Source organism: Hemicordylus capensis, chromosome 1, assembly GCF_027244095.1.
Source record: "Hemicordylus capensis ecotype Gifberg chromosome 1, rHemCap1.1.pri, whole genome shotgun sequence".
Lineage (NCBI taxonomy): Eukaryota > Metazoa > Chordata > Lepidosauria > Squamata > Cordylidae > Hemicordylus > Hemicordylus capensis.
The window spans coordinates 217,412,746-217,438,560 of record NC_069657.1 but is presented as its reverse complement, the minus strand read 5'-3'; the positions used below and the strand labels follow the sequence as shown (position 1 = coordinate 217,438,560).

At 43.4% G+C, this 25,815-nt stretch overlaps 1 protein-coding gene and 1 non-coding gene across 4 annotated transcripts in view; both read right to left on the bottom strand.

Annotated features, from left to right (window-relative positions):
• PLCL1 (phospholipase C like 1 (inactive)) overlaps window positions 1-25,815 on the bottom strand; it is a 339,121-nt gene that overhangs the window by 248,746 nt on the left and 64,560 nt on the right. The window lies entirely within an intron of this gene.
• TRNAA-UGC (transfer RNA alanine (anticodon UGC)) lies at window positions 13,578-13,647 on the bottom strand. Its single transcript has one exon. It is a non-coding gene; the product is annotated as a tRNA-Ala (tRNA).

Here is a 25,815-nt window from a genome sequence, read left to right as displayed (position 1 = left end):
ACCTATAATGGTGCAGTTCTTTCTTCTAGTTGCACAGTGTGATCTCCTTGCCTCTAGCAAGTTCTGGTTTGGATCTCATTGGCTTCAAGCTTTCTGTTCATGCTGTTTGCTTCCCTGGCCCCTTGTTTGGGCATCCTGTGATGAGACTCACACAGCTGGGTGGTATGAGGACTACATAGTCCAGTGCTGCAGCATTCCAGTGCATTTTCTGCAAGCACACCTATAAATTAACATGGTACCAACATCTCCGTTATAAAGCTGAAGAGAGATTATACTAGCTGCAGTATTAATGAACTCATAAGCACTTTTACCTATGTAGGTTAAGATATGAATACCAAATAAAAGATGGGAGGGAGGTTTGTTTCCCTTTCCATTATTTAAAAAAACCTGAATACCTATACATAAGATAGAGCCTTTAATGAGGTTACGTGGCTTTCATGCAACTAGATCAAAAGCATACTTTCTCCAAGGAATCTCCCCTTAACTAGCTGCTAGATAATGCTCAGGGGAGACAATAAGCAGAATAGTGCAGGATTTCCCAAAAGAGAAATCTCTTCATAGCTCCACCCATGTATCTAGGGTAGTGCTATGCAGAGATTACACTGGCATTAGAACTGGTTGAAAAGGTTGCTTGTACTGGATTAATGTTTTGTTCTTGTTGCTGCTGAACCTTACAGTGAACTGGAAATTTTACCTTAAAAATTCCTTTCCTTGTCCCAAATCTTGCCATCTTTTTGAGAAGTCAGCTTTTTCTGCTGTTAGTCTGGATGTTGAAGTATCCATTCATATTATGGATGGTTACTGAGTGACTTGCCAGTCTCAGATTCACTATATGGACATAGATGAGGTACACAAAACCTGAAACATCTTTTATGTTGAGTTTTCTTAAACTTGGACCATGCTTTAGTGACTGGACCAGACTATGTTTACCTCTCCTTGCCTAGAACTATCACCTTTTTTGTCCCCTCATCCCTGTTCTCAACCCCTGAGTAAAACCTTTGGTGCATTGAATTTAATTTGCTTCCTGAGGATCCAAAATGGCTATCTTGAGTTCTTATTGTTCCTCTGCTTTTTACTGGAATCTTATGAATATCTATTATATAAACGGTGTGAGGGTCCATGGGTGATATTTGAAGATATAGGTGGGGGTATAGATGCAAAGAGGACAAGAACCCCAGCTCTACAATTTGCAAGACGTAATTTCTTTGGTGTCGACAATAATGAAGTGTTCACACTGTCTTGATTCAGCACAACTAACTAAATTTGTTTCCTAGTGTATTCATGTGCTTCCAATTAGACCAGGCTGCTGTATCCCTGTTGGACATGAAGAACAATCAAGTGTGCCACAACACTATATTCTATTCTAATTTCAGGGACTGAGAAATGACCTTTGCTTTTAAAAGCCCAGGGAGTTCATGGCTAAAGCAAGATTCAAGGTGGGGCGGGGGCATGATTGATGGCTCATGCTCTAAACCACTCAACTACACCAGCTCTCTTACACCCATGCTAGGAACATGCCCTTCAAGGGTTGTCTGGTTGAAGTTCAGAGCTTTTCACTTTATAGCTGCTGCTGTGTTGGAAGGCAGGGCAGCCGTAGCCCCTCCCATCCATTTATGCCCTTGTCTTTTTGTTCCTTCTCTCCTCCCATCTGCAGTAACAAGTAGGACTTGAGATGCACCACACAGTAGACAGGAGAGGACATAAAAACTAAGGGAAAGAGAGAGAAGTAGGCAGGAGATGCTGGAGCTTGTTTTCTGATTTAACTGTAGAGACTTATAAGGTAAAGGAAGAGTTTCCAGGTGACAACCTTAAGGCCCCATCTGTGCTCCAAACCAATAATATCCTTTGATGCTGTTGCTTCAGCACAGGATAAGGTCCTATTCAGACATCATGTTGTATGAGTGCACAGATGTCTGTACACAGGTTCATGTTTGTTTGTGAATGTCAATTTAAAAAGTGAACCTGGGTACAAGCCCCTCAAATGCATGATACAGATAGGGAAGTGTATTGCTGTGCCAATGTTCAACATGTATGAATAAATGCACCTGTGCATACTGTTCATTTGTTGTACGAGCATTTAAAATAGCATGTGAATAGGGCTTGTATAAGAGGTCATTTCAGAGCTAGTTGAAGCAGGGCTCCAGGCATCCCACAGAATAGGCCCACCGTTCTTAGTGTCAGTGCAACTTTAAGCAAGCTAGGATCCAGACAAAGAGCTCTTCCCTTGCCTTTAGAAGACAGCAAGGCAGAACTTCCCAGTTCTGTTCCACTTTCCTCACAGAGAAAGCTCAAGCATTCACTACACCACTGCTGCCTCTGCTTGTGCCACGAAACTACAAAAGGGATTGGGTTGTAAATCTCATTAGAACAAATGGTGTTTGAATTCTAGTGCTTCAGCTTGACTCATTTGTCAAGGGCTAACAATTATTATCGATTTCAGCTAAAGCACCTTTGGAGGGGTCACCATGACAAAGGACAAATGAAGAAGCCAATGGGGTTAATGGGGGCTTACGAGAAAAACAGCTTCAGCCAAAGTGAACAGGCCAATGTACTGAAATACACCTGAGCAACATGTTTCAAGAGAAGTTTTCTTTTCTTGGGTTTTTAATGGATAAACAGGTTACTCCACCAAAAGTTTTTGAGAAATTGTAACACATGAATATTTAAGCCTTTAATAAACCTCCACATCTTTAAAGGGGAACACAGAATGACACATTTGAATTGCTAACAGTAATTATATCTAATTCACAGCCATATTTGATGCCTGTTGCCAGGCAGAAAGATGTGAAATTAATATATTAATCAGTCAATCAATTCAATGACTTTTCCCCACATAAACCTTCTCATGTGCTCAAGGTAGGAAGGCTCTCCTCAGGGCCTCCCGACAGAACAGAAGTCCCTGTTCAGAAGATTTTGTTACTTTCTGAAGTAAGAAATATGGTTTCAAGGAGTAGGGGCCTGTCAGGTCTGGGGAGATGTCTTCCTCAGGGAAGCCCACTTTATTTGCTCACTCCCTGTCTGTGAGGTGTGAGATGGATGAGTTTTACTGCTAGCGGTTTTTATTTTAGAGGGGATTGATTATGCTTCCATTGTGTTTGCTCTTCAATATCTAATATTTTGAGACTTTTAAAATTTAATACTGTTTTTCAACTTATTGTGAATTGCTTTTATGATCTCCTTGGGATAATGAGGCATGTTGATTTGAAATATTTGATTAAGGACTGAACTAAACTTTCAGAAGTTTCCATTTTCCATGGAAAAATTTGTATGCTTGATAGAAGCAAAAACTTTCATCAAACTAGAGTGGACAAATAAAAAATTTAAAAATTATATGAACAGAGTACTTCCCCACTCCAGTAGGTAGGGTTTATGGAATCATCAATTCTAGAAATAACCAACTCTGCTACTGGGGTAGAGATGGGGCAGGGACAAAAGAGGACTTACAAGGTGAGAGGCCAGCAGTTTGTGGGGTGTCCAGGGTTAAATCCCAGTGGTTCATGGCACATCTGGAAGTGGAGACCCTGGTCTCTCTCTGGTATGATGAATTGGATGATTGACATGATTGTGCCAAGGTGCCCTCTCCCACCCGCTAAACCCAAGTGGCCCCTTGGTATACAGGAGAGTTGTGGACATGATGAAGCAAGCCAGTAGACGGCTTGAGTGCCATTGGCAGAAAACTTGTAACAAACATGATGAAACATAGGCTAAAGCCCAACTTAGAGCCTATTCTGTGGTGGTAAAGAAATATTTCTTCTCCACCACCATTATGTCCACTTAATGTTGTATTGATTGATTGATTGATTGAGTGAGTGAGTGAGTGCTGTCAAGTCAGTGTTGACTCTTAGCGACCACATAGATAGATTCTCTCCAGGATGATCTCTCTTCAACTTGGCCTTTAAGGTCTCTCAGTGGTGCATTGATTGCTGTCGTCATCGAGTCCATCCATCATGCTGCTGGTTGTCCTCTTCTTCTCTTTCCATCAACTTTTCCCAGGTTTATGGACTTCTCAAGGGAGCTGGATCTTTGCATAATGTGTCCAAAGTAGGATAGTTTGAGCCTGGTCATTTGCACCTCAAATGAAAATTCTGGATTGATTTGTTCTACGATCCATTGGTTTGTTTTCCTGGCTGTCCATGGTATCCTCAAAAGTCTTCTCCAGCACCAAAGTTCAAAAGCGTCAATGCTTTTTCTATCTTGCTTCTTCAAAGTCCAGCTTTGAAGCATCCATAGAGTGTCACGGGGAAAACCACTGTCCGAACGATTCTAATCTTTGTAGGTGCAGACACGTCACGGCATCTAAATATCCTTTCCAAGGGCTTCATTGCAACCCTACCAAGTGCTATTCTGTGGCATATTTCTTGACTGCTGGAATCTTTACTGTTGATGGTCAATCCTAAAAGGCAGAAGCTATCCACCATCTCAGTCTTCATTGTCAATTCTGAGGCTGGTTGCTGTACCCATTGTTATTAGTTTAGTCTTCTTTACATTTAGTTGTAGTCCCATTTTTTACTGTACTCCTTGACTTTCATTACTAGCGGTTGCAGATCATCCGCATTTTCAGCTATCAGAGTGGTGTCATCAGTGTAGCACAGATTATTGATGTTTCTTCCTCCAACTTTAAAACCACACTCATCTTCTTCCAATCCATCTTCTCTCAGTATATGTTCAGCATATAAATTGAATAAAGAGGGAGAAAGTATACAGCCTTGTCTGACTCCTTTGCCGATCTGGAACCAGTCTGTTTCACCATGTTTAATGTCGTATAGTGGAGCTTTTTTGAGTGGTTTGTGAGCTACTTGGTGAGGGCTCCAAAAACCATCAAACTGAACCTTCGTCAGCCTGCTGTGACCAATTTGCGTTACATTTTGCGGATAAAATTGCTCTTATCTGGGGTGACTTGGAAGTTAATATTTTTGCAGAACCAGAACTGAATGTTGCCGATGTACCATCTGGTCCTATTAAATTGGATACTTTTCAGATTGTGTTGCCTGAGAAGGTGGAAAGGCTGCGTGGAAACCTGAGACCTACCACATGCGTGCTCAGTCATTGGCCTTTGTGGGTAGTGAAGGCAGCTAGAGAGGGGCTGGGTCCATGGGTGGCAGGGGTGGTAAATACCTCACTGAATCAGGAGGTGGTACTCTCCATGTTAAAGGAAGCAGTAATTAGATTACTCCTGAAAAAGTCCTCTTTGGACCCGACCATCTTAAACAACTTCCAGCCAGTTTCTAACCTTCTATTCTTGGGCAAGTCCTTTTGAGCTGCCTCTCTGGGTTGGGACTTGGGGGCACTGTGATACAGTGGCTGCGGTCCTACCCTGAGGGTTGCACCCAGAAGATGGTGCTGGGGGACACCTACTCTACCCCTTGGCCACTGGACTATGGGGTGCAGCAGGGTTCTATTTTGTCCCCCATGCATTTTAACATCTACATGAAACCACTGGGAGAGGTCATTCTTAGGTATGGGCTATGGTGTCATCAATATGCTGATGATACTGTTGCTGGCACTGCTGTTCTGTGGGCTCCCAAAAGCCTCTCTGCTTGTGTCTGGGACTACAGGCTTGTAGCCCCCACTCTTAACATACGCGGGAGCCTCACAGGATCATGGGCTCCCCATTTGTTGGCATATGGAGACAGGTCACTTGGCAGGCAGAAAGACGATCAGCCCCAGGCTTAACAGCTACTAAGCAAATTGAAAGGGAATTAGCCTTGCGCCTTTCCCTGTGTTGGGAATGTCTAAGCAGACACTGAGTTAGCTCTTGAATTAACTCCACTTCAAGTCCTCTCTGTCCACAGATTGACCCTTTTACTTTCCCATCCTCTGCGGTTGCCTCAAACAAGCTAACACTAATCACCTCAGCAGGAAAGCAGATAAGGCACTGTAAACAAAGATAGGAAGATAAGGCTCTTCCTATCCCTTCCTCTTCACAAATGAGCTAAGTGGGCAATAGGAACTCAGGAGATGTGGTCATTAAAATTACTGATAGGTTTACTGGGTCCTTCCGACCTGACAGATACCGTCCTTACAAGTCCATTCCGTCCATTTACATACCGGTTGTTCTTAACCATTCTTGCCATAGTGTTATACTCAAGCACAGCAAACAAAGACAATGGATCCTTTTGAGATCCACCAGAATTTCTCTCCTCATGAAAAAGAAGCAGCCGGTATTTTGCCTCAGGGCACATTTTGGGCTATAACTGGCCTCGTTTCATGAACCAGCATGCTTCATTTGGTCTCTATAACTTGGAGTCACCACTGTTTGGCAATTGACCTGACACCAGCCATAACACCAGGCCATGCCTTGCACTTCATGCCATTCCTGATCTCAGCCTCCAGATCAGCCTTCCTCACTGGCCCGATCTACCCAGCACACCTCGCTGCTACGAGAAGCTGGCTACACGAGAACAGACATCGTTTGGATTTATCCCTGCTGCCTAAACCCTACCCGAACTGCATTCGATTCCCCACTGCTACCCGGCTCCTTTCCTGAGGAAAGAGGTCCTTCAGTTGCACCTGAGCCACGAGGGTCCAACTGCCACTAAACGGAAGGAAAAGCTTGTATGATAACCACTGCGCCCCTCTGGGCTCTTCCTATCTCTGCTCTTTCTTAAATCCAAAACTCTGTTTCTCTGAACCTTCTTTCTTTAGCCAGCCTGGAGTTCATTTAATTTGGTCACCAAGCTAAATGGTCTCTTTGCAAATATCTGATTGATCTTCATAACGTATTTTAGTAACAATAATGCCTTAATCAACTCTCTTCTCTGTTGTAACCCTAAATCCTCAAATAAAAACTTATTTTATTTGAATCTTAACTACTCTCTGTCAGTTCATTTCCCTGGGACCAGAACTTTGCACAGATTTATTCTGATGTGGGACCACTCCACTTTAGCTCACTAATTCCTTCACACAAGCCTGAATGCCTTTAGGGGTGTTTGTTAAACACCCTGGAGCAGTTCCCAGCTCTACCTATCATTTAAGTCAGCTAACACCAAGGAGGCAGTGAATGTTCTAAACCGGTGTCTGCAGGCCGTTCTGGATTGGATATGGGCAAATAAACTTAATCCAGATATGATGGAAGTGCTCTGGGTTGGTAAAACTGATTATCCAAGTGGTGAGGTAGATCTGGTCCTAGATGGGGTCATACTCCCCCTGAGAGACCCGGTTCACACCTTGGGGGTGCTTCTGGACCCGATGCTGTCCTTGGAGGCACCAGTGGCAGCAGTGCCTTCTACCAGCTACAACTGGTACATCAACTGCAACCCTACTTGGAGAAGCCAGACCCGACCTTAGTGACCCATACAACAGTGACATCCAGATTGGATTACTACAATGCACTCTACATGGGGCTGCCCTTGAAAATGGTTTGAAAGCTTCAGCTGGTCCAGAATGCTGCTACAAGGATTCTCATGTGTGCTACTCGTTCCTCAAGGATCACACCTATCCTGCGGCAGCTCCACTGGTTGCCAGTTTGCTTCTGGGCCTGATTCAAAGTGCTAGTCTTGACCTTTAAAGCCCTACGTGGCTTGGGGCTGGGGTGTCTGTCGGATAGCATTCACCCATATGAATCTGCCCACACAAATCGCTCATCATCTTGAGCCCTGCTTGTGGCCCCGCCATTGACTAAGATTCGGTTGGCAGGGACGAGAGACAGTGTTTTCTTGGTTGTGGCCCCTCAGCTATGGAATGTCCTCCCAGAAGAACTTCACTATGCTCCCTCCCTCGGGGTTTTAAAAAGAGATCTCAAAACCCATCTGCTTAGAGAGGCTTTTAACATCTTTTAATAATAAATTGATGGACTTTTTATTTTTGTATTCATTTGTTTTTAATTGATTTGTTTTAATTGATTTTATTGTATGCTGTGTTTTGTTTTGTTTTAAACTTCATATTACTTTTACTGTTGCAAGCCATTGTACTGGAGGGGTGGGATATAAATATTTTTAATAATAAATATAGGTAATAGATAGATAGATAGATAGATAGATAGATAGATAGATAGATAGAGGCCATAACCAGCAAGGAAGGAGCAAGTGGACTTCTCTAGGAAGCAAGTTCCACAATCTTGGTGCCACTGTGGAGCAGGCCTTGTCCTGCATGGCCATCTGCCATATTTCAGACCATCCTAAGCCCAGATCATTTAGGGCTTTAACAGTCAAAACCACCACTCTTTAAACTGGGCTTTGAAACCAGCATGAATGCAATAAACTGGTATGACTGGAGTTTTATGCTTCAGGTAGCCTGCCCTAGTCAACACCTAGTAGAAACATTCGGAACCACTTGTAGTTTGCAGACACTTTTCAAAGACAGCCTCAAGTGGAGAACATTGCAGCAGTCTAAAATGGAGAGGTCTTTCAGCAACAGCAAAATGGAAACTTGTTTCAGCCCAGCTCTGGCGAAATTATTCAAACTGCACATGGCATCAATCTAGTTCCATTGCCAACTGGGTCAGTCCCAGACAAATACTGTCTGTGGAGAAGACACACCAGATTTCTGTCAGAATTCCTTTAACTCAAGCCCCTTTAGTTCAGCTGCCGCAATGGAAGGAAAGGACAAAGATGAGGAAAGTGGGAGAAATAAATCCATTCCAAGTACTTACAATTTAATGTGTATGGCAGGCTCCTGTTTTTCCTCTTCACCATCATGTAATTCTTCAGCCAAGCTCAGTTGCATAACCCTGGGCAACAGGGATGTTTTAAAAAAACAAAACAAAATAGAAATGAAATGAAAGACAAACTGTTATAGCTAAGTAAAAGTGGAATAGGATTAGTGTACTGACTCCTGGGTTACTCTGTTTTCAATCCGAAGGTTCACAAAAAAGGTAAGTAGAGAGAGCGAGAGAAAGAATTCTACAAGCGAGAGGTACAGCAGTAAGTGGATAACAGACTTTGAAGTGGCATTTTACATTAGCCACACTCAAAGAGGTGAAGCATGATGGCCTTTTTTCTGTTTTCATTATACATAGAGGCTAGGAAATACTGTTTTCACAGTGCTCACCACAGTTATTTCTGGGTGGCATTATATTTTGCACATGTGCATCCATAATGTCTGGTTTGAACAGCAATGATGACAAAAGGCCTAGCTTGATATAGACAATATCTGTATTCATAATTTGCTTATTATGTTATGAGAGAAGACATACATGATGACAAGGGCATGCAATAAGCGCTTACCTGTGCGAAGTTCCACAAAGCCTGGCATCTCATTTGAAAGTTCCTTACCTCATCTAATGGCCCCTTTGAGCACAATATTTACATGCCACTGTGATCTATGACCCTAAGCAAAGCTGCGCTAGCATACAAATAGTTAGCATGCAAGCACACTGCATACACAAAAGGGACCAACATACAGCTGAAGGACCCTTCAAATAAGATACGAGTCTGTGAGGAATCTGGCATCGGCAATTGCTCTTTGCTTACTTCACTTCCTCATGATCTACATACTGAGATGCAAAAACATTTAGAAAAGGAACAACAAATGCCATTTGGGAAGGAGGAGGATTAGAAGAACTGTGACTTGCAGAAGTTTAAATTATTCAAAATCCACATCATACTACTGCCTCTTCAAATTGGTTCTTCTTACGGAACACAAAGAGGCTTTTGACATTTGGTTTTAAAAGTTTTCAATGGAGTGCACAGAATTACATGTCATCACAAGAGCTAAGGAACATACCTAGAATAAGGCTCGGTTTCCAGAAAACTTGACTTTACAGCTTCTAAATATGCATTTATGCATATAGGCAAGCCAACATTCAAGCCCGCAAAGCACCTAGCATCTTAAAATTTCTAAAGAACAGTCTTAGGAACTGACAGTGAGTGGTGTTCATTTCAATACACAAACTGTTTAGGGCTGAAATATGGACATCTTCAACCTTCCTGGGCAAGTAAATTACTATTCTGGGTGAAAAAGAGAGCAAACACAACCTTTCTTTCATAGGTCCATGCAGCTTGCTTGCTTGCTTGCTTGCTTGCTTGCTTTATTTATTTATTAAATTTATACCCTCCCCAAACGTACATCTCTGGGCAGCTAACAATTACTTATTTAAGCTTTATATCCTGATTTTTCTCATAACAAAACACTGAGAGCAAGATTTCAAACTACTGTACACAGTCTTCTTCAGGCACAGATAATGAGTGCAAAGAATTCAAAGAAAAATGGATGTTGCTACGGCACATCCTCAAGCTGAGCACTACCAGGACTAATTTGAAGCTCTTTTTAAAAAGGAAGCGACAGACAACTATGGCCAGGATTTAAGACATGTTTTGGGCTCATACAAGCCTTTCTGTACATGCCTGCTAACTGTGACTTCCCATTCTTTGGAAATGCAGCATGCTGCATTGTCAGAAGCCATTCTAGTTCCCAAAGTCAGGGAATTCTCAGGACTAGCTTTTGGGGAGTGAGGTGTTGTGATGGTAGCCAACGGTGACTATCGTGCTCTTACCCATGAGAGTTATAGAGTGGTGTTTGAAGGAGGTGATCACCACCACCTGCCTCCAATGCTGCCACATTACCCCTTTGCCCTTCTCATTTAGCATTCTCAGGAGGTGACAGTGATTTACGACTGACTCACCACTGGCTTCCTGTGTAGCACAAGAGACTTCTCTGAGGGGAGGCTGCTGAAGCCCCTGGATGTTCATAGAAGCCACCCATAGTGCATGAACCTTTTAGTCAGGATCTATAATTATTAGCTGGCAAATAGGCCTGGCTCAGACATCAAGGCTTTCCAGAATCAAAATGTTCCGACACAAGGGCGGAGCTATAATACATTGCACAGGTCCCAAGAACTTGCACCTTCCTACCTCCAGGGCCACCTCGCTCTCCTCCCTTCTCCTGCTGGCCAGCCAGTCCTGGAGGGCTTCTGCATTCCTGCAGCCCACCACGGTGCTGATAGGAGCATGCTGGCAGTGGCTGTGAGAGGAGCATCAGCCAGCCAGCCCAAGGGAGAAAGCGAGCAGGGTAGATCCCAGCTGCCCACCACCACCACTGCCTCCTGCCTCTACTCACCTGGCTCCCAGACCCAGCCTCCTTCCTTTGGGCCCGGGAGCCTTTGGAAGGAAGGAGGATGGGCATGAGAGGCAGGCAAACAGAGGCAGGAGGCAACGGCGCGATGGGTGGCCAGCAGCAGTGGGGCCACTGATGGTGGGGGCGCTTGCTGCCCAGCACACCAAAAGGTAAGCTTGTAAGAAGGCAAAGGTCTACTTGTTCAAGGTCTCTTTGAAATATTACAGATGATTGCCCCTGAAGAAAGCTGGAACATGTTGGACTTCAATAAATGCTTCACAGCACCATGAGACTTTGTCTCCTTTTTCGCTTTTCTGGTTGGGTGCTTCCTGGTTTTTTCCCAGCAGCACACTAAAGGGCATGTTCACTACATGGGCATGGGCCATTCTCCCCTCACTATGCCACTGCTCTGATATAATTGCTGTACAACTTTTAGAGATGAAAGTGCCTTGCTTTTCCTATCTCCTCACCAGAACTCTGAATAACTGGTCACCATATGCTCAAGGCTACCCATTTACATTGGGGTTTTCTTGTCTGTTTTTAACTACATAAGCAAGGATTGCAAATTATTTCTAGCATACTTCACTAGTTTCTTGGATGGGCAAAGATGTAGATCCAGCTCACAGAAGGTCCAAGGCCACCTTCTCTAATGCTGTAGTGCTTCTCTTACACACTTTCCACATGACAGGCATTGTGTCATTAAATCACCTAAATGCAAGTTATTGTTACACTTTAAGAGTAACTTGTAAAAGTTACACTGAAATAATTTTTTATGGAGAATCAAACCTCAGAGTAAAACAGATGCTATAAACATATTTCTGACAGACAGAAATTGACTTTCCTACCCCAGCAAAACACTCAATATAATGTTCCAAGAAACACATTATATAGCAAATGCACAGCCAGGGACCACAATCAAATAAAAAATCTCTATTATCCTTCATCAGTAGTGTTAGCTGCTTTATTATTTAAATATTTTGAATCTCCTTGTCAGATATGAAATTAAGAAGCTCTGGAGTGAATCCTATACATTAGCTGTAACATTACCCTAAAGACTACAAGCTTTGGATGGATATAGTAAGGTGAGAACATATTTCTTTAAAATACACATTAAAAAAAACTAATGCAGCTGAATTTTTTTCACAACAGCGCAGCAAAATCCAATGGTGCCTTTGTATTTATCAAGCAAGGAAAACAAACCTTTATTTTAAACTCTATTCCTTCCTCAGAGATAGACAGATGTATTACTGGACAGATAAGTTGTCCCCTCTAATCAATATGAATTGTCCCATGGTGGAAACCCATGGAAAACTACTTTTCAGCATGATGAAAATGATCCTGAGCAATTGCTGGTAGGATGCACAGATATTATTTCAGCAAGACCTAGAGAAACTTGGAGCCCTCTACGAAACAGAACTCGGGCTGTTCCACTGGTCCTTTCACCCATTTTCTTGCCCCACCTTGAGAGAGAGAGAGAGAGAGAGAGAGAGAGAGAGAGAGAGAGAGATCACACAAACACCCCAAGCAAGGAGAAGATTGGATGAAGGGCCTAGAACATCAAAAAGAGAGATGGAGCAATCACATTCTCTTTCAATCTCTGCTTCAGACCTTTTAAGGATACAGGCATTAACCAAGAGCAGCCTTTCATTCTACTGGACTTAGTTATGCAACTCAAATATATCTAAAGGCTCCTGCATGTACTGTTATGTTTTATCTCAATATTAAGGTGACAACTGTGCGGTTAATGCATCAAAGTAACTTTATTAAGAGAGCTAACACAACTACACAGTCAGAGTTCCAGATTCAACTACCAAACTCAACAATTGTCACACCATCCACCAATTTCCCCCCCTCTCTTTTAAAACGGTGATTGTACCTAATATCATGCACCAACAGAAAATTAAGACTTCCCAAAAACTACCCAAACATGGAAAAAAGTTGGGGACATTCATACTTGGGTTGTACAGACTAACAATCCTCACGGTCTTTTTGAAATGGGGAATTAGAGATGAAGAGCACATTACCACTGCGCATCTAAAATACCACTTCACTGAACCAAACAGTATCTCTCACTTCTGAATTATTGTTCTCCAAGGACCAATACTCGCATTATATTGGTAAAGATTTTGCACATGGATGTGTCTTGCATTCACAGTTACAAGGCCAGTAACTCACAGGCCTTGACTAAAGCACTGTTTGTAACATCTGATGAGAGCAGTGTGTGTGTGCACACACTCGGACACACATTGCAAATCACATAAACATCTGCAGATGGCATCTGTGGCACTACCTCGTTTGTTACTTTACTTCCATATATGAAGAAACTAGAACATCATCATCATCATTATTACTATTATTATTATTACTGTAACATTTATATCCTGCTCTTCCTCAAAGGAGCCCAGTGCGGTGTACTACATACTTGAGTTTCTCTTTCACAATAACCCTGTGAAGTAGGTTAGGCTGAGAGAGAAGTGACTGGCCCAGAGTCACCCAGCTAGTTTCATGGCTGAATGGGGATTTGAACTCGGGTCTCCCCGGTCCTAGTCCAGCACTCTAACCACTACACCATGCTGGCTCCAAAGTGGAGATGCCGGGGATTGAACCCGGGGCCTCATACATGCAAAGCATGTGCTCTACCACTGAGCTACATCCATGTGTTGTTCTGCCTCCAATGTAATGTAAAAACTACATAATGCAAGAACCAGCATGGAAATATCAACATTTATTTAGCTTTTAGGCTGACTCCTCAAACACTGGAAATTACTTTGCCTAAACAAAATGTGAGACTCTGGAAATCAGGGATGCCAACTTTCTTCTGGCCCTGTTCTTGATCAGCCTGCTATACAGAACTTAAGCCTGATCATCAGAATCAGCCTAACATCAGCCTGATATATAGAACTAAAGCAGATGAAGCTTTTCCCACCATATCTCCATGCCAAGAAAAGCGTCAGCTTGATTAATTTCTGTGTAACAGATTGCTGTTAAAGGAACCAGGCTAGTAAAAGAACATTGCAATCCAAAGGAAATCAAGATCACCCTGGCCATTTCTTGTTTCCAAGCATAGTGCAAGATGGGGGAAACCAGAAACATAAAGTGTGTAAAAATGCACTGCAAATATTTAACATTACCTACTTTCACTGCATCTTTCAGCTTGTGAGAACCATGTAATTTGATCTGAGTTAATCAGTTGTTCAGCAGTACTAACTGCTGATCTAGCATAATTGCCTAGTGTTTTGTGAAGAATCATGTAGTATAACAAGTCCCATAAGAGAGGCCAAGTATTGCATGATGCTAAGATACACATGTTCCATTAATAATTGAACTTTATTCAATTATTTGGTACCTGATGTAAGGAAGAACATTAGTTACAAGTGATAATGAGAGAGAGTTTAATTTAAATGCTTATTCTTCATTTATAGTCAGAGGTGCTCTTACCCCTGGACTTTGGGGCCAAAGTCCAGGGCCTCCACACCCCCTGGGGGCCCCCAAATCATCTTTAGTCTGTCCAGGGTAGTGTGGTTTGTGCACTCAAGAACCTGCGTATTAAAAAAATGATACTTAACTTGCAGCAGGGAGGCCTCCAAAGGCCTTTAGGTCCAGGCTTCAAAATTACCTAGATTCACACCTCTGTTTATGGTTTCACTTTTCCAAATATACTTGGGACACAAAAAAAGGCATTCTCTAAGATAACTCGGACCTAAGCAGTTCAGGGCTTTAAAGGTAATAACCAGCACTTTGTATTTTGCCCGGAAATATATCGGCAGCCAGTGTAACTGTTTCAAAACAGGCATAATATGATCTCTCCAAGTTGCCTCAGAGACCAATCTGGCTGCCACATTTTGAACTAACTGAAGTTTCCAAACTACATACAAAGGCATTCCCACACAGAGCGCATTGCAATAGTCAAGCCTGGAGGTTACCAGCTGATGCACCACTGTTTTGTGGTCATCCTCCTCAAAGAATGGATGCAGCCATCGAATCAGCCGAAGCTGACAGAAATCACTCCTGGCCATAGCCTCCACCTGAGATACCAGGGTGAGACCTGGGTCCAGGAGTACTCCCAAGCTGCACACCTGCTCCTTCCGGGAGAGTGCAACGCCATCCAGCACAGGAAGCTCTAACATCCTTCAAATTCTGAGCCCCTACAATGAGCACCTCTGTCTTGCTTGGATTCAGTTTCAATTTGTTATCCCTCATCCAGCCTATTACTGCCTGTAGGCAGGCATTTAGGGAATGAACGCCATTTCCTGACAATGCAGATGAAAAGGAGTAGATTTGGGTGTCATCAGCATACTGATAACACCCAGCCCCAAATCTTCCAGTGGTTTCATGTAGATAACCTTCCTCCATAGGAGGAGTACCACAGCAGGCAGTTAGGACTGCTGGATCAGGAGCAGCAAGGCAGGTGGTACAACCTCTAGATTTACTTTCACTACCCACAAGCTTAAAAAAAACACCCAAGGACCACCTCTGGATGGAGGTTTGGAAGAGGGAAAGAGGGAAAGAGAGAGAGAGGTTGACCAGATGCAGCAGAGGAAAAGGTTTTTGTACTTTTATTGCAGAAGAGAAAACATGTTCTATGACATTCTGAGAGACAGAAAGAGAATGTACACATGCACTCAGAGATGCAGCTAGGTAATTCTGAACCCTGGTCACAATGAGCTGGGGGGGGAGAGGGGGCTGAAAAATAAGCATCCTCTCCGTATATACAGTATTCATTTGACCACAAACCCACAGGTCTGGGCCAGAGTGCACTGGGAGAAGAGAAAAGACTATACAATCTCCAAAGGATCCACAAACATTCTCTGGTGGTGCTCCTGCTGAACGCAAGACCAGTCCAGAATAAAACATCGGTTATCTACAACTTGATTACGGATGAGGGGGCGGATTTGGCATGTATTACCAAGACCTGGGCAGATGATTTGGGTGGGCCTTGTCTCACCCAGCTTTGCCCCCCGGGTTACTCAGTGCAGCACTGTTCCAGATCAGTGGGGTGGGGAGCGGGTGTTGCTGTGGTCCATAGGACTTCTGTCTCTCTTACCAGGCAACCAATCCGCTCTGTGACCGGATTTGAGGGGTTGTTTCTAGTATTGGGTCAGAGAGACAGAATAGGAATGTTGCTGTTTACTCCATTGTCCAGCAGCCTCCCTGGCTGCACTGGCCAAGACAGTCTCGAATGTGGTGTTGGGGGGGCCTGCCACGGTGGTGCTGGGAGATTTCAACATTCACACCATGATCTTGCGATCCTCGGTGTCTTCATGGCCTCCACATGGCAACCGTGGGGCTGTCCCAAAATGTTATTGGCCCAACTCATACAGCAGAACATGCCCTTGACTTGATCTTTGCTAAAGAGCAGGTTAGGAACATAGGAAGCTGACATATACTGAGTCAGACCATTGGTCCATCTAGCTCAGTATTGCCTACACAGACTGGCAGCGGCTTCTCCAAGGTTGCAGGCAGGAGTCTATCTCAGCCCTACCATGGAGATGCCAGGGAGGGAACTTGGAACCTAGATGCTCTTCCCAGAGTAGTTCCATCCCCTAAGGGGAATGTCTTACAGCGCTCACACTTCTAGTCTCCCTTTCGTATGCAATCAGGGTGGATCCTGCTTAGCTTAAGGGGACAAGTCATGCTTGCTACCACAAGACCAGCTCTCTTCCCGCGGGTTGGTGGGAATCCGTTGATAGGCAGGTTAGTGGTGAACCCATTGTCATGCATGGATCATGCGCTGGTAAGATTTGGACTCACAGTGGCAGTTCCCTTCCACAGGGATGAGGGACCTATTGAGATGGTCTGCCCATGGAGACTTATGGAATCTGAGCGATTCCTGAATGCTCTGGGCCAGGGATTCTCAATGCTGGGTCCCCAGATGTTATTGGACTTCAACTCCCATAATCCCAAACCAAAGGTTGCTGGGGATTATGGGAGTTGAAGTCCAAGAACATCTGGGGACCCAACGTTGAGAATCTCTGCTCTGGGCCATCAAGCAGGGAACCAAGGTTATAGCCCTTCCTCATTGTGTCCCACCTTGGCAGCAACTGGTTCCACTGAAGCTGGGGATTCCATTTGGCTCTGATTCACCCCTCCAAAAATGCTTTGAAAATCACGTAAGCTAGTGGCCAGCCACATAGCTTGGGCAATGAATTCCAGTATTTATTTTGATCCTTTAGCCCTGTGCATACTTTACTTCAGAAATCCATACAAAACCCTGTAAAGACAGGTGTGTATCATTAGCCCTGTGTCAGAAGAAATTGGGAGCTAAAGCAGATTGTTGGTGGCTTGCATAAAGCTGAGATTTGAACCAGGGAAGTCCAGCGCATAGCACACACACTCTTAACCACCAGCTTCCAATTGCAACCAAAATGCTAAAGCAAGAAGTGAGGTAAATATACACAACACGGAACATTGTTACCATACAAGATATCTCAAACAAGCAAAACACAGTGGATACTAGCGATCAGCATTTCGTCCCCCCTCGCAATTCACCTGCAAACAGAGATAAAACAGTAGGAGGCAAGAGAGTTGTACATCTTCAAGGACAGGTTGAATCAAGGAGTACTGTGATAACACTGCAATTCTCACAGATGCCTTTTGAACAGAAGTCCAGTGACGCCAGCTAATCTGCCTTCTTTCCCCAGGCAGAGCAACCTTTATCATGCTTTGCAGTCTGTATTAAATTTCAAAGTAAATAACTGCTATCACTAACACCTTGCAGTTACAAAGAGAAACCCGGCTTTCTTTATGGCTGATTTCAAGCAACACACTAACAAGGAAAAAAGTCTTCATTGAAAATAGTCTTGAATGTTTAAAAATAAATTAGATTTGAATAGTAATTATTTGCCTCAGCAGCATAATGAACGCAGCTTAGAAGATTCAGATTGCCATCCTAAGCACACTCATTTGAAAACAAGTTCCACTGAAATCAGCTGGATTTATTTCCAGATAAATATGTTTACAATTTGACTGAACAGCATATAAACTTACAATATTGCTGTAGTCAACTTAACTACATCTTTTCTCTCTTACACACACACACACACACACACACACACACACGCTGTATGGCTTACTCCAGTTATCACACATGTGTGCATGTGCGTGCATGCATGCATGCATGCATGCGCGCACACACACACACCACAGCCAAAATTTCATTTTCCTCCCAGAGAAGCAAATGGTGTGTCCAGGCTTCACCTATTTTGTATATTTCAATGCAACCCCTCATTATTTATTTATTTATTCCATTGGTATCTTGTTTTTCTTCCACTGCAGAACTCAATGGCTTGCATGGGGGTCCCAGTCCCAGGTGGTCACGCATCCGGGCACTGCCCTGATCCAGACCTCTTTAGCTTCATCAAAATAACTGTATCATATGCCTAGCTTAGTCTATGCCCTGGAACCTTTACCACCCTGCTACCAATCTTGAAAAATACACTTCTTCCTCTCAGAAATGAAGAACCAGATTTTTAATGTTTCCCCCTTTAATGAACACCACGTTTGTGCAGTTCTGTCCATGTACTCATATGTCCCAATAAAAAGAACAGGGACTTTATGATGTGATCATGAAGCAATCAGGCTTTTACCTCTGATCCTAAGTGCACATTGATACATTATTAGTACTAAATGAACTTTCCATATTGCTACAACTGCCTAACACTGCTTTTACACAACATCATTTTCATTTTTGATAAATTCTTTTATTCTGTTAGAGTCTCAATTTATAGTATTATAACCAAGAAGAATGCAAGAGGAATTTTTTTTTAAGGAAGTGACAGTGTGAATGAGGCTAAAGATGAGAATTGCTCCATCTGAAAGGGAAAGGCAGAGATTGCGACTTCAAAGTGATCTTGAGCACTGCCATTCTGTCAAGAACATTTCCTTGCTCTTGTTATTCCAAAGAAAACCGGTGCCAGAGACAACTGGCAGTAACGCAATCCTAAATACAAAAAAATTGTTATGTGTTTGTGTCTGCCTCCCTGCCAATAATTTTAGAGGGGGGTATTATCTTATCCAAAAGCCACTGTCTCAGGATTTTATTTTCCTCCCTTATTTTAATAAAAGCCGCTATTGTTCTTTCAAAGTGTTGCCAGAAAGAGTGTACTGGACAAGCAGTTCAAACACATCTTCAGAAGACTGTTAGCAGTTTTCCACAGACCAGCATTATTAACACAAAACAAAAACAACAAATACTGAAGTGCCCAGTGCCATTCTTCACTGGGCAAGATATGGCCCTAAGCTCCCAACAAGAGATCTCCATAAGAGGACATGCAATACATGTTGGCTATTCTCACAACTGCATGGAACCAGGCTAAGGGAGGCCAGCCCGGTTCCATGCGGTCGTGTGCTGCAACAGGAGACGCTCGGCTCCCAGCAGCAACTCTTCAAAAATACCCCTCCCCTTGAATGAGGTTAGCAGAGCAAGCACTCTGCTAACTCTGTTCTTCTGATCGCGAGGCTCCGTGCCATGGTGACTCATGAGGAGACCCCCGACCGGGAGGCTCCAGCAACCAGAGATCTCCAACCAGGAGGCTCCACTCATGCAGGGCATCCTGGGACTTCGGGGGCTGGGCCGCTACCGATCCTCACTGTGTGATGGAGCCGGTAATTGTGTGGGTGGCCGATCCAGCTGCCCAGGGACAGCTCCCTGGTTGTGTGCGGGGAGAGTGAGCTAAGCCCACTCTCCGCACAAACCACCTCAGGGTGCTTCACTTTGCTCATGTGAAGCGCCTCATTATTCTGCTTCAACATTGAGAGGTAAGGATGTTCCTAATTCCAGCCGGGGGGGGGGAGCAATATAGCACAGGAGGAATGCTGTGCATGAGGCTTTTGTGGGGTGGAGAACAGGGGGCAGAGAGGGGTCACTGCAACCAGTATCTCCTCAAGTCTTGTTTTAATGCACTGTACTGAAAACTGATTACATTTTTTCACATTTCTGTAATGTGCACACCAACGCTAGCTAGACTGTACTTTTGTTATGAAAAGTGGCTCTTTTCCACTAACTATTCCACATTCACACATGCACTTCCTCGTCAAAAGGGCATATGTCAGCGGTGCACAACTCAAATGCTCCAATGGGTTGGAACCAACCATGTGCAGGGGCTGGGGTCAATTTCCAGCACATTAATTATTACATTAAAATTAATTATTTAAAATGTTAATGAAAGTGAAGGGACAGAGGGTTGGAGTCAGAGGGAAAGGCGAGGAGCAAGAAGAGTGGTATCAGTGTGCTCTGGTCCAGGGGTGCGGCCAGCAAGGAGGGCAGGGGGGCAGTATCCGGCTTCAAGCAAACAATGGCAATGAACCACTGCTGCTCATCAGCAGGACAGGCCAAGGGCTCTTCATGGCTCCTGCTGTTGCTACAGAATAGTCTTACGTGAGGGCCAGCAAAAAGGTCCCTGTGGGTCTTATGTTGTGCAGGCCTGGCATACGCCATGCATGGCAATGCTTTCAGTGGGTTCATTTATTTGTTTGTTTGTTACAGTTTACATTAAAACAAAAAACACATAATAAAATGATTAAAATAAAGAAACCTTTAAACCAAATCAAATTAAAATTAAAACTAGGTATCATTAAAAAGCCAGGCTAAAAAGATGGGTCTTTAAGCTTCTCGTGAAGGCCTCCAAGGAAGATAATCCCAATATCCACGAGAGTGCGTTCCACAACTCAGGGGTGCCAACTGTTAAGGCCTGATCCCAGGTTGCTACCAGATGGACCTGAAGATGGACCCCTCTCGATGATCTTAATGAGCAGTGGGGATCTTGTAGAGAAAGGCGCTCTCAGGTAACCCAGATCTACAGTAAGCCATTCAGGGCTTTACAGGTAATAACCAGCACTTTGTACATTGCCCTGAAACACATCAGCAGCCAGTGCAACTGTTTAAAAACAGGCATAACGTGGTCTCTCCCGGACACCCCAGAAACCAATCTGGCTGCTGAATTTTGAACTCACTGAAGTTTCCAAACTATGTTCAAAGGCAGCCCTACTTAGAGCTCTCAGGGACTCAAAGAAACAATATGTTTGTGACCCTTTTATTTGTTCTAAACCTTTTGTATGCACTGCCACCACCAAATTAAATCCTAATTTGAGTTTCTAACACTGAGTGGTAATGTGGGGAGAAGAAAACACAGTCGAAACTATTTTAAAATTCTAAACCCAAGAAAATAACTTTATTGTGGTACAATAAATTCCTTAGTTTCTATTCATGACAATGTAAGGTCGCACATGTATTGATTTCTGAAACAAAGTAACAATCTCAGTCTCTACTTGCTAGTCAATACACTACTTCTTATATTTCAATCTGGTATTCAAAACTCTGGTACTAATATAAGATAGTGTGTCAACAAAAGCTTTACTGTAAAGATACTGAGATGTTGATTAACGTAAAACAAGCTTCTTTAGACTTCCAACACCTTTCCTGGGACACAACCTCCCTGGCTGTATAACCTGTGTATTAAACCACACACTCCCAGGATTCACAAAGTGATAGTCAAGCTTGATTTGTAGGGTTGCACATTTTGTATTTTTTCTGTTTCGATTTGTACCAAATCCGAATCAACCCCATTTTGTATTTTGTCTGAAATTAAGCCTTCTGAATCACCCCAGTTTTGTTTTGTATCTGAATTAATCAGAATCAGAATCAGAATTAATTCAGATTTTAAAATGTGTCACATGGTCAAAAGAGTGGGTGGGGGTTATAGTGCCCAATGAGTGGAAGCTACCACAAAAATTTCAAAGGAATTGGGCAAACTGCTGATTTTTGGTTAATTTTGAAGTTTGTGTGCCTTTCGGATTTGCCCCATAGGGTATGATGGAGGTTTCAGGAAACATATAGCTTCATGCGGGGTGGGGGGGAAAGGGTGGCCCAGAGTGGAGTGTGGTTGATGGTAGTGCCCAGTTGGTACAAGGAAGCTACCACAATTTTTTCAGAGGAATTTGGCAGAGGGCTGATTTTTAAAGAATTAATGAAGTTACACATCTTTCAGATTTTCCTCATAGGGTATAATAGAGGTTTCTGCAGTCCCATAACTCCACTTGAGGAGCACTGGGGTGGCCCAGAGCAAGTGGCGGTGTAGTGCACATAGGGTGCCAACCACCCACATGGGTTGCCAACCCATGAAGTACAGGGTTTTGTTGTTCTAGAGGTGTTCTGAGAGTAGATTCTCTAGTAGCATATGAGAGTGGATTCATGGTTTTTCATTAAAAAATCTCATTTGCTACCAGAGAATCTAAACTCAACACCTCAGAAACAACAAAGCCCAGTACCCCAATGGGTTAGCAATCCAGGGGGGGGGTTGGCACCCTCTGCACTACACCACCACTTGCTTCGGGCCATCCCAGTGCCCCCCGGGTGGAGTTATGGGGCTGCTGAAACCTCCATTATTCCCTATGGGGAAAAATCTTAAAGACGCGTAAACCTCAAAAATTCCTAAGAAATCAGCCCTTTGCCCTATTTGTAATCTGGGTGCACCACCCTTGGGGCACTGCCACCCAACCCACTGAAACCCCACATAAACAAGTTTTGCCCCTGAAACCCCACATAAACAAGTTGAAAGAGTGAAGAGAATGATGAACAACGACACTTAATTTTTTGGCACAGTTATTTGAGAATTTTGCAGTTGGTGTGAGCCTGTCCCTGTGGCACTAGGACAGCAGCACAACTCATTTGTGGATTCAAGCAATCTTTTTTTTTTTTTTTTTTGCAAATTCAATTTTTATTGGTTTTAACAATAGTAATCATAACAAACATAATAGACAAAAATGGACTTCCCGCGCACCTCTCTTCGTGAGACATCCAACTATAAAATTTACCCTTGCTATAATAAAATATTCAAGCAATCTTTCAATAAAAAACAACAACACTCTCCCTCCCCATGGAACAGTGACCACTGGTCATTTGAGATAGAAAGACAGACCAATGAGCCAGAGTGGTGTAGTGGTTAGAGTGCTGGATTAAGACCGGGGAGACCCAAGTTCAAATCCCCACTCAGCCATGATACTAGCTGGGTGACTCTGGGCCACTCACTTCTCTCAGCCTAACCTACTTCACAGGGTTGTTGTGAGGAGAAACCTAAGTATGTAGTACACCGCTCTGGGCTCCTTGGAGGAAGCAGGATATAAAATGTAAATAAATAAATAAATAAAAATAAAACTGCCTTGGTGCTATGGAACAGCTTCAAATGTTCATTTAACTGAAGTGGAGTGAGTCGTAGCCCAAACAAATCAGCCTACTGTTCAGAATTGTTGAGTTTTATCATCACTGCATTTAAGAAAGTGCAAAACCATGGATCACGGTTACAAGAAAGAGAGAAGCAACTAAGATTCCTTGGGATGTCAATAGATTGACAGGGATATTCCCCACCCACCCTCCTTTTGTCTCCTGTAGTCCCATGTGGATGACCTGTCCCTGCAATGGCAAAAGTTGTGAACCACTGGCTTAGACATCATGTCCCACCAAATTACATTGTGGCCTAAATTACATTAGACTGCTCAACTTGGGCAACAAAATTCAGACACCACTATAACTCATAAAAATCAGAAGAAAAACAAAAAGAAAAACCCCTGAACAAGTCAAGGGATTCTTTCTAAACCTTTGGAAAGAAAAACCTGTGTAATTTTAAAACTTTCCTAACCAGCTTCTCGAAAAGCTTCTCCACACAATTTATACCATGGCTTTTAGCAAGAGCTTTGGAGTTGCATTGAGCTCCCAAAGATATTTGGGTGTTTCTGTCTCGCATCTGTTCCAGAATGGAAGAGTGGAAGGGGGTTGTTCACATATCGGCCAGACTTACCCCAATGTCCCTGCAAGTTAGCAGGGAGCAGTTCACACACAATTCAGGTTTTTCATGCATGTTAGAGTGTAGCCTGATTTATATTCAGGGTAAAAAAATCTACTACTTGTGTCAGTTTGGGGGGACAACTTCGAGTTCACAGTAATGTCTCTCAGTAAACTCACAGTAAAGCCTGCTGTGTGTAGAAGTCCCTGGTAAAAAGCACTCCTGGCCACAGCCTTAACCTGAGGCACCAGGGTGAGACCCGGGGCCCAAAAGCATTCCCAAGCTACAAACCTGTTCTTTCTGGGGGAGTGTAACCTCATCCAGAACAGGAAGTTCTATCCCATCTTGCAGATTATGACCTCCAACAATAAGCACCTCCATCTTGCTTGGATTCAGCTTCAGTTTATTATCCCTCATACAGTCCATTACTGCCTGTAGACAGGCATTTAAAGGGATAATGCCATTTCCTGATACTGATGACAAGGGGAAATAGATTTGGGTGTCATCAGCACTGTTCCCTCTAAGGCATGTGCACATGCTCACACATTTTCTGAAGTCCACTTAGTTAATTTTAGATCCTGCTCAGGTTGAATAAGGAAGGCCACACTCTGAATGCACATGCACACACACTGTCTTGATACTGAAACCTAGCACAAAACTCATTCTGCACACTGATGAAAAAAATTAGAGAGAACATTGGTCACCAGCATATTGATAACACCCCGCACCAAATCCCCTGATGACCTCACTCAGCAGTTTCATGTAGATGTTAAAAAGCATTGGTAACAGAATGGTGACTCCATATGGGGGACTCCATATGGTAGCTCCCATTTTGAAGAGCAGCTGTCAACAAGCACCATCATCTGAAATCAACCTGAGACATAGGAGCAGAACCACTGTAAAACAGTTCCTCCTATCCCCAAATCCCTCAGACAATCCAGAAGGATACCGTGGTTAATGGTATCAAAAGCCACTGAGAGTTCCAAAAATAACCAGCAGAGTTACAGTCTGTCAATTCCCTGGCCAAGGCCAACCAAGGCTGTCTCAACCCTAATCGGTTTCCTCCAAGACCACTTGAAGCTGGTCAGCCACTACCTTCTCAATCATCTTACCTAACCACGGGAGGTTGGAGACTGGCCTATAATTATCTATCACCAGAGGATCCTACGTAGGCTTCTTAAGAAGGGGTCTAACTGCTGCCTCCTTCAAACAAGGTAGCATCCTGCCCTCCCTCAGTGAGGTATCAATGGTATCAACTAGACCGGCTCCAACAATCTCCCTGGAAGATGAAATCTGTCAGGTTGAGAAGGATCCATAGAACAGGTGGTAGGCCGTACCGCTCCAAGAAGCTCTGTCCCACCTGCCCAGCAGATAATGATTTTCAATAGGGCATATCTCCCAGCCTAATGCTTTATCCTTAAGGACGACATGGGATGCTCTTCAGTCCTTCTTTCCTACCCTCCTCAACAGGGCATCAGATAGTGGTGGACTGGGAATCAGAGTATTTTTTTCTATTTAAAGTTGTGGCTTAATCGATTGTAATAAACTATCCTTCCAAAAGAAAATAAGTTATTCTAGTATGAACTACTTACTACTTTCCTTTCATGATCCTTACAATTGGATTAAATTTGGTGCAAATCGGTTAAGCAGTTCACAAGTTAGCCCTCTTGCACCTCACTTGCATCCGCCATCTTCAATTGGGAGGGATATCATCATCATCAAACTATGAGATGTCTTTATGTATCCCTACAACTGTACCAAATTTGGTCCAAAGCAGTTGCCACTTGCACCTCAAACTTTCATGTGTCTGCTATCTTGAATCAGGGTGGATGATATCATTATAAACTACATCCTTGAGCCATCCCCATGTGTCCCTACAGCTATAGCAAATTTGGTAAAAATTGGTAAGGCAATCCACAAGTTAGCCCACTTGCACCTCAAAAGTTCACACATCCACTACCTTGAATTGGAGTGGATGAAATAATCACAAACAACGCCATTGAGGTGTCCCTATGTGTCCCTACCACTGTACCTGATTTGGTTCATA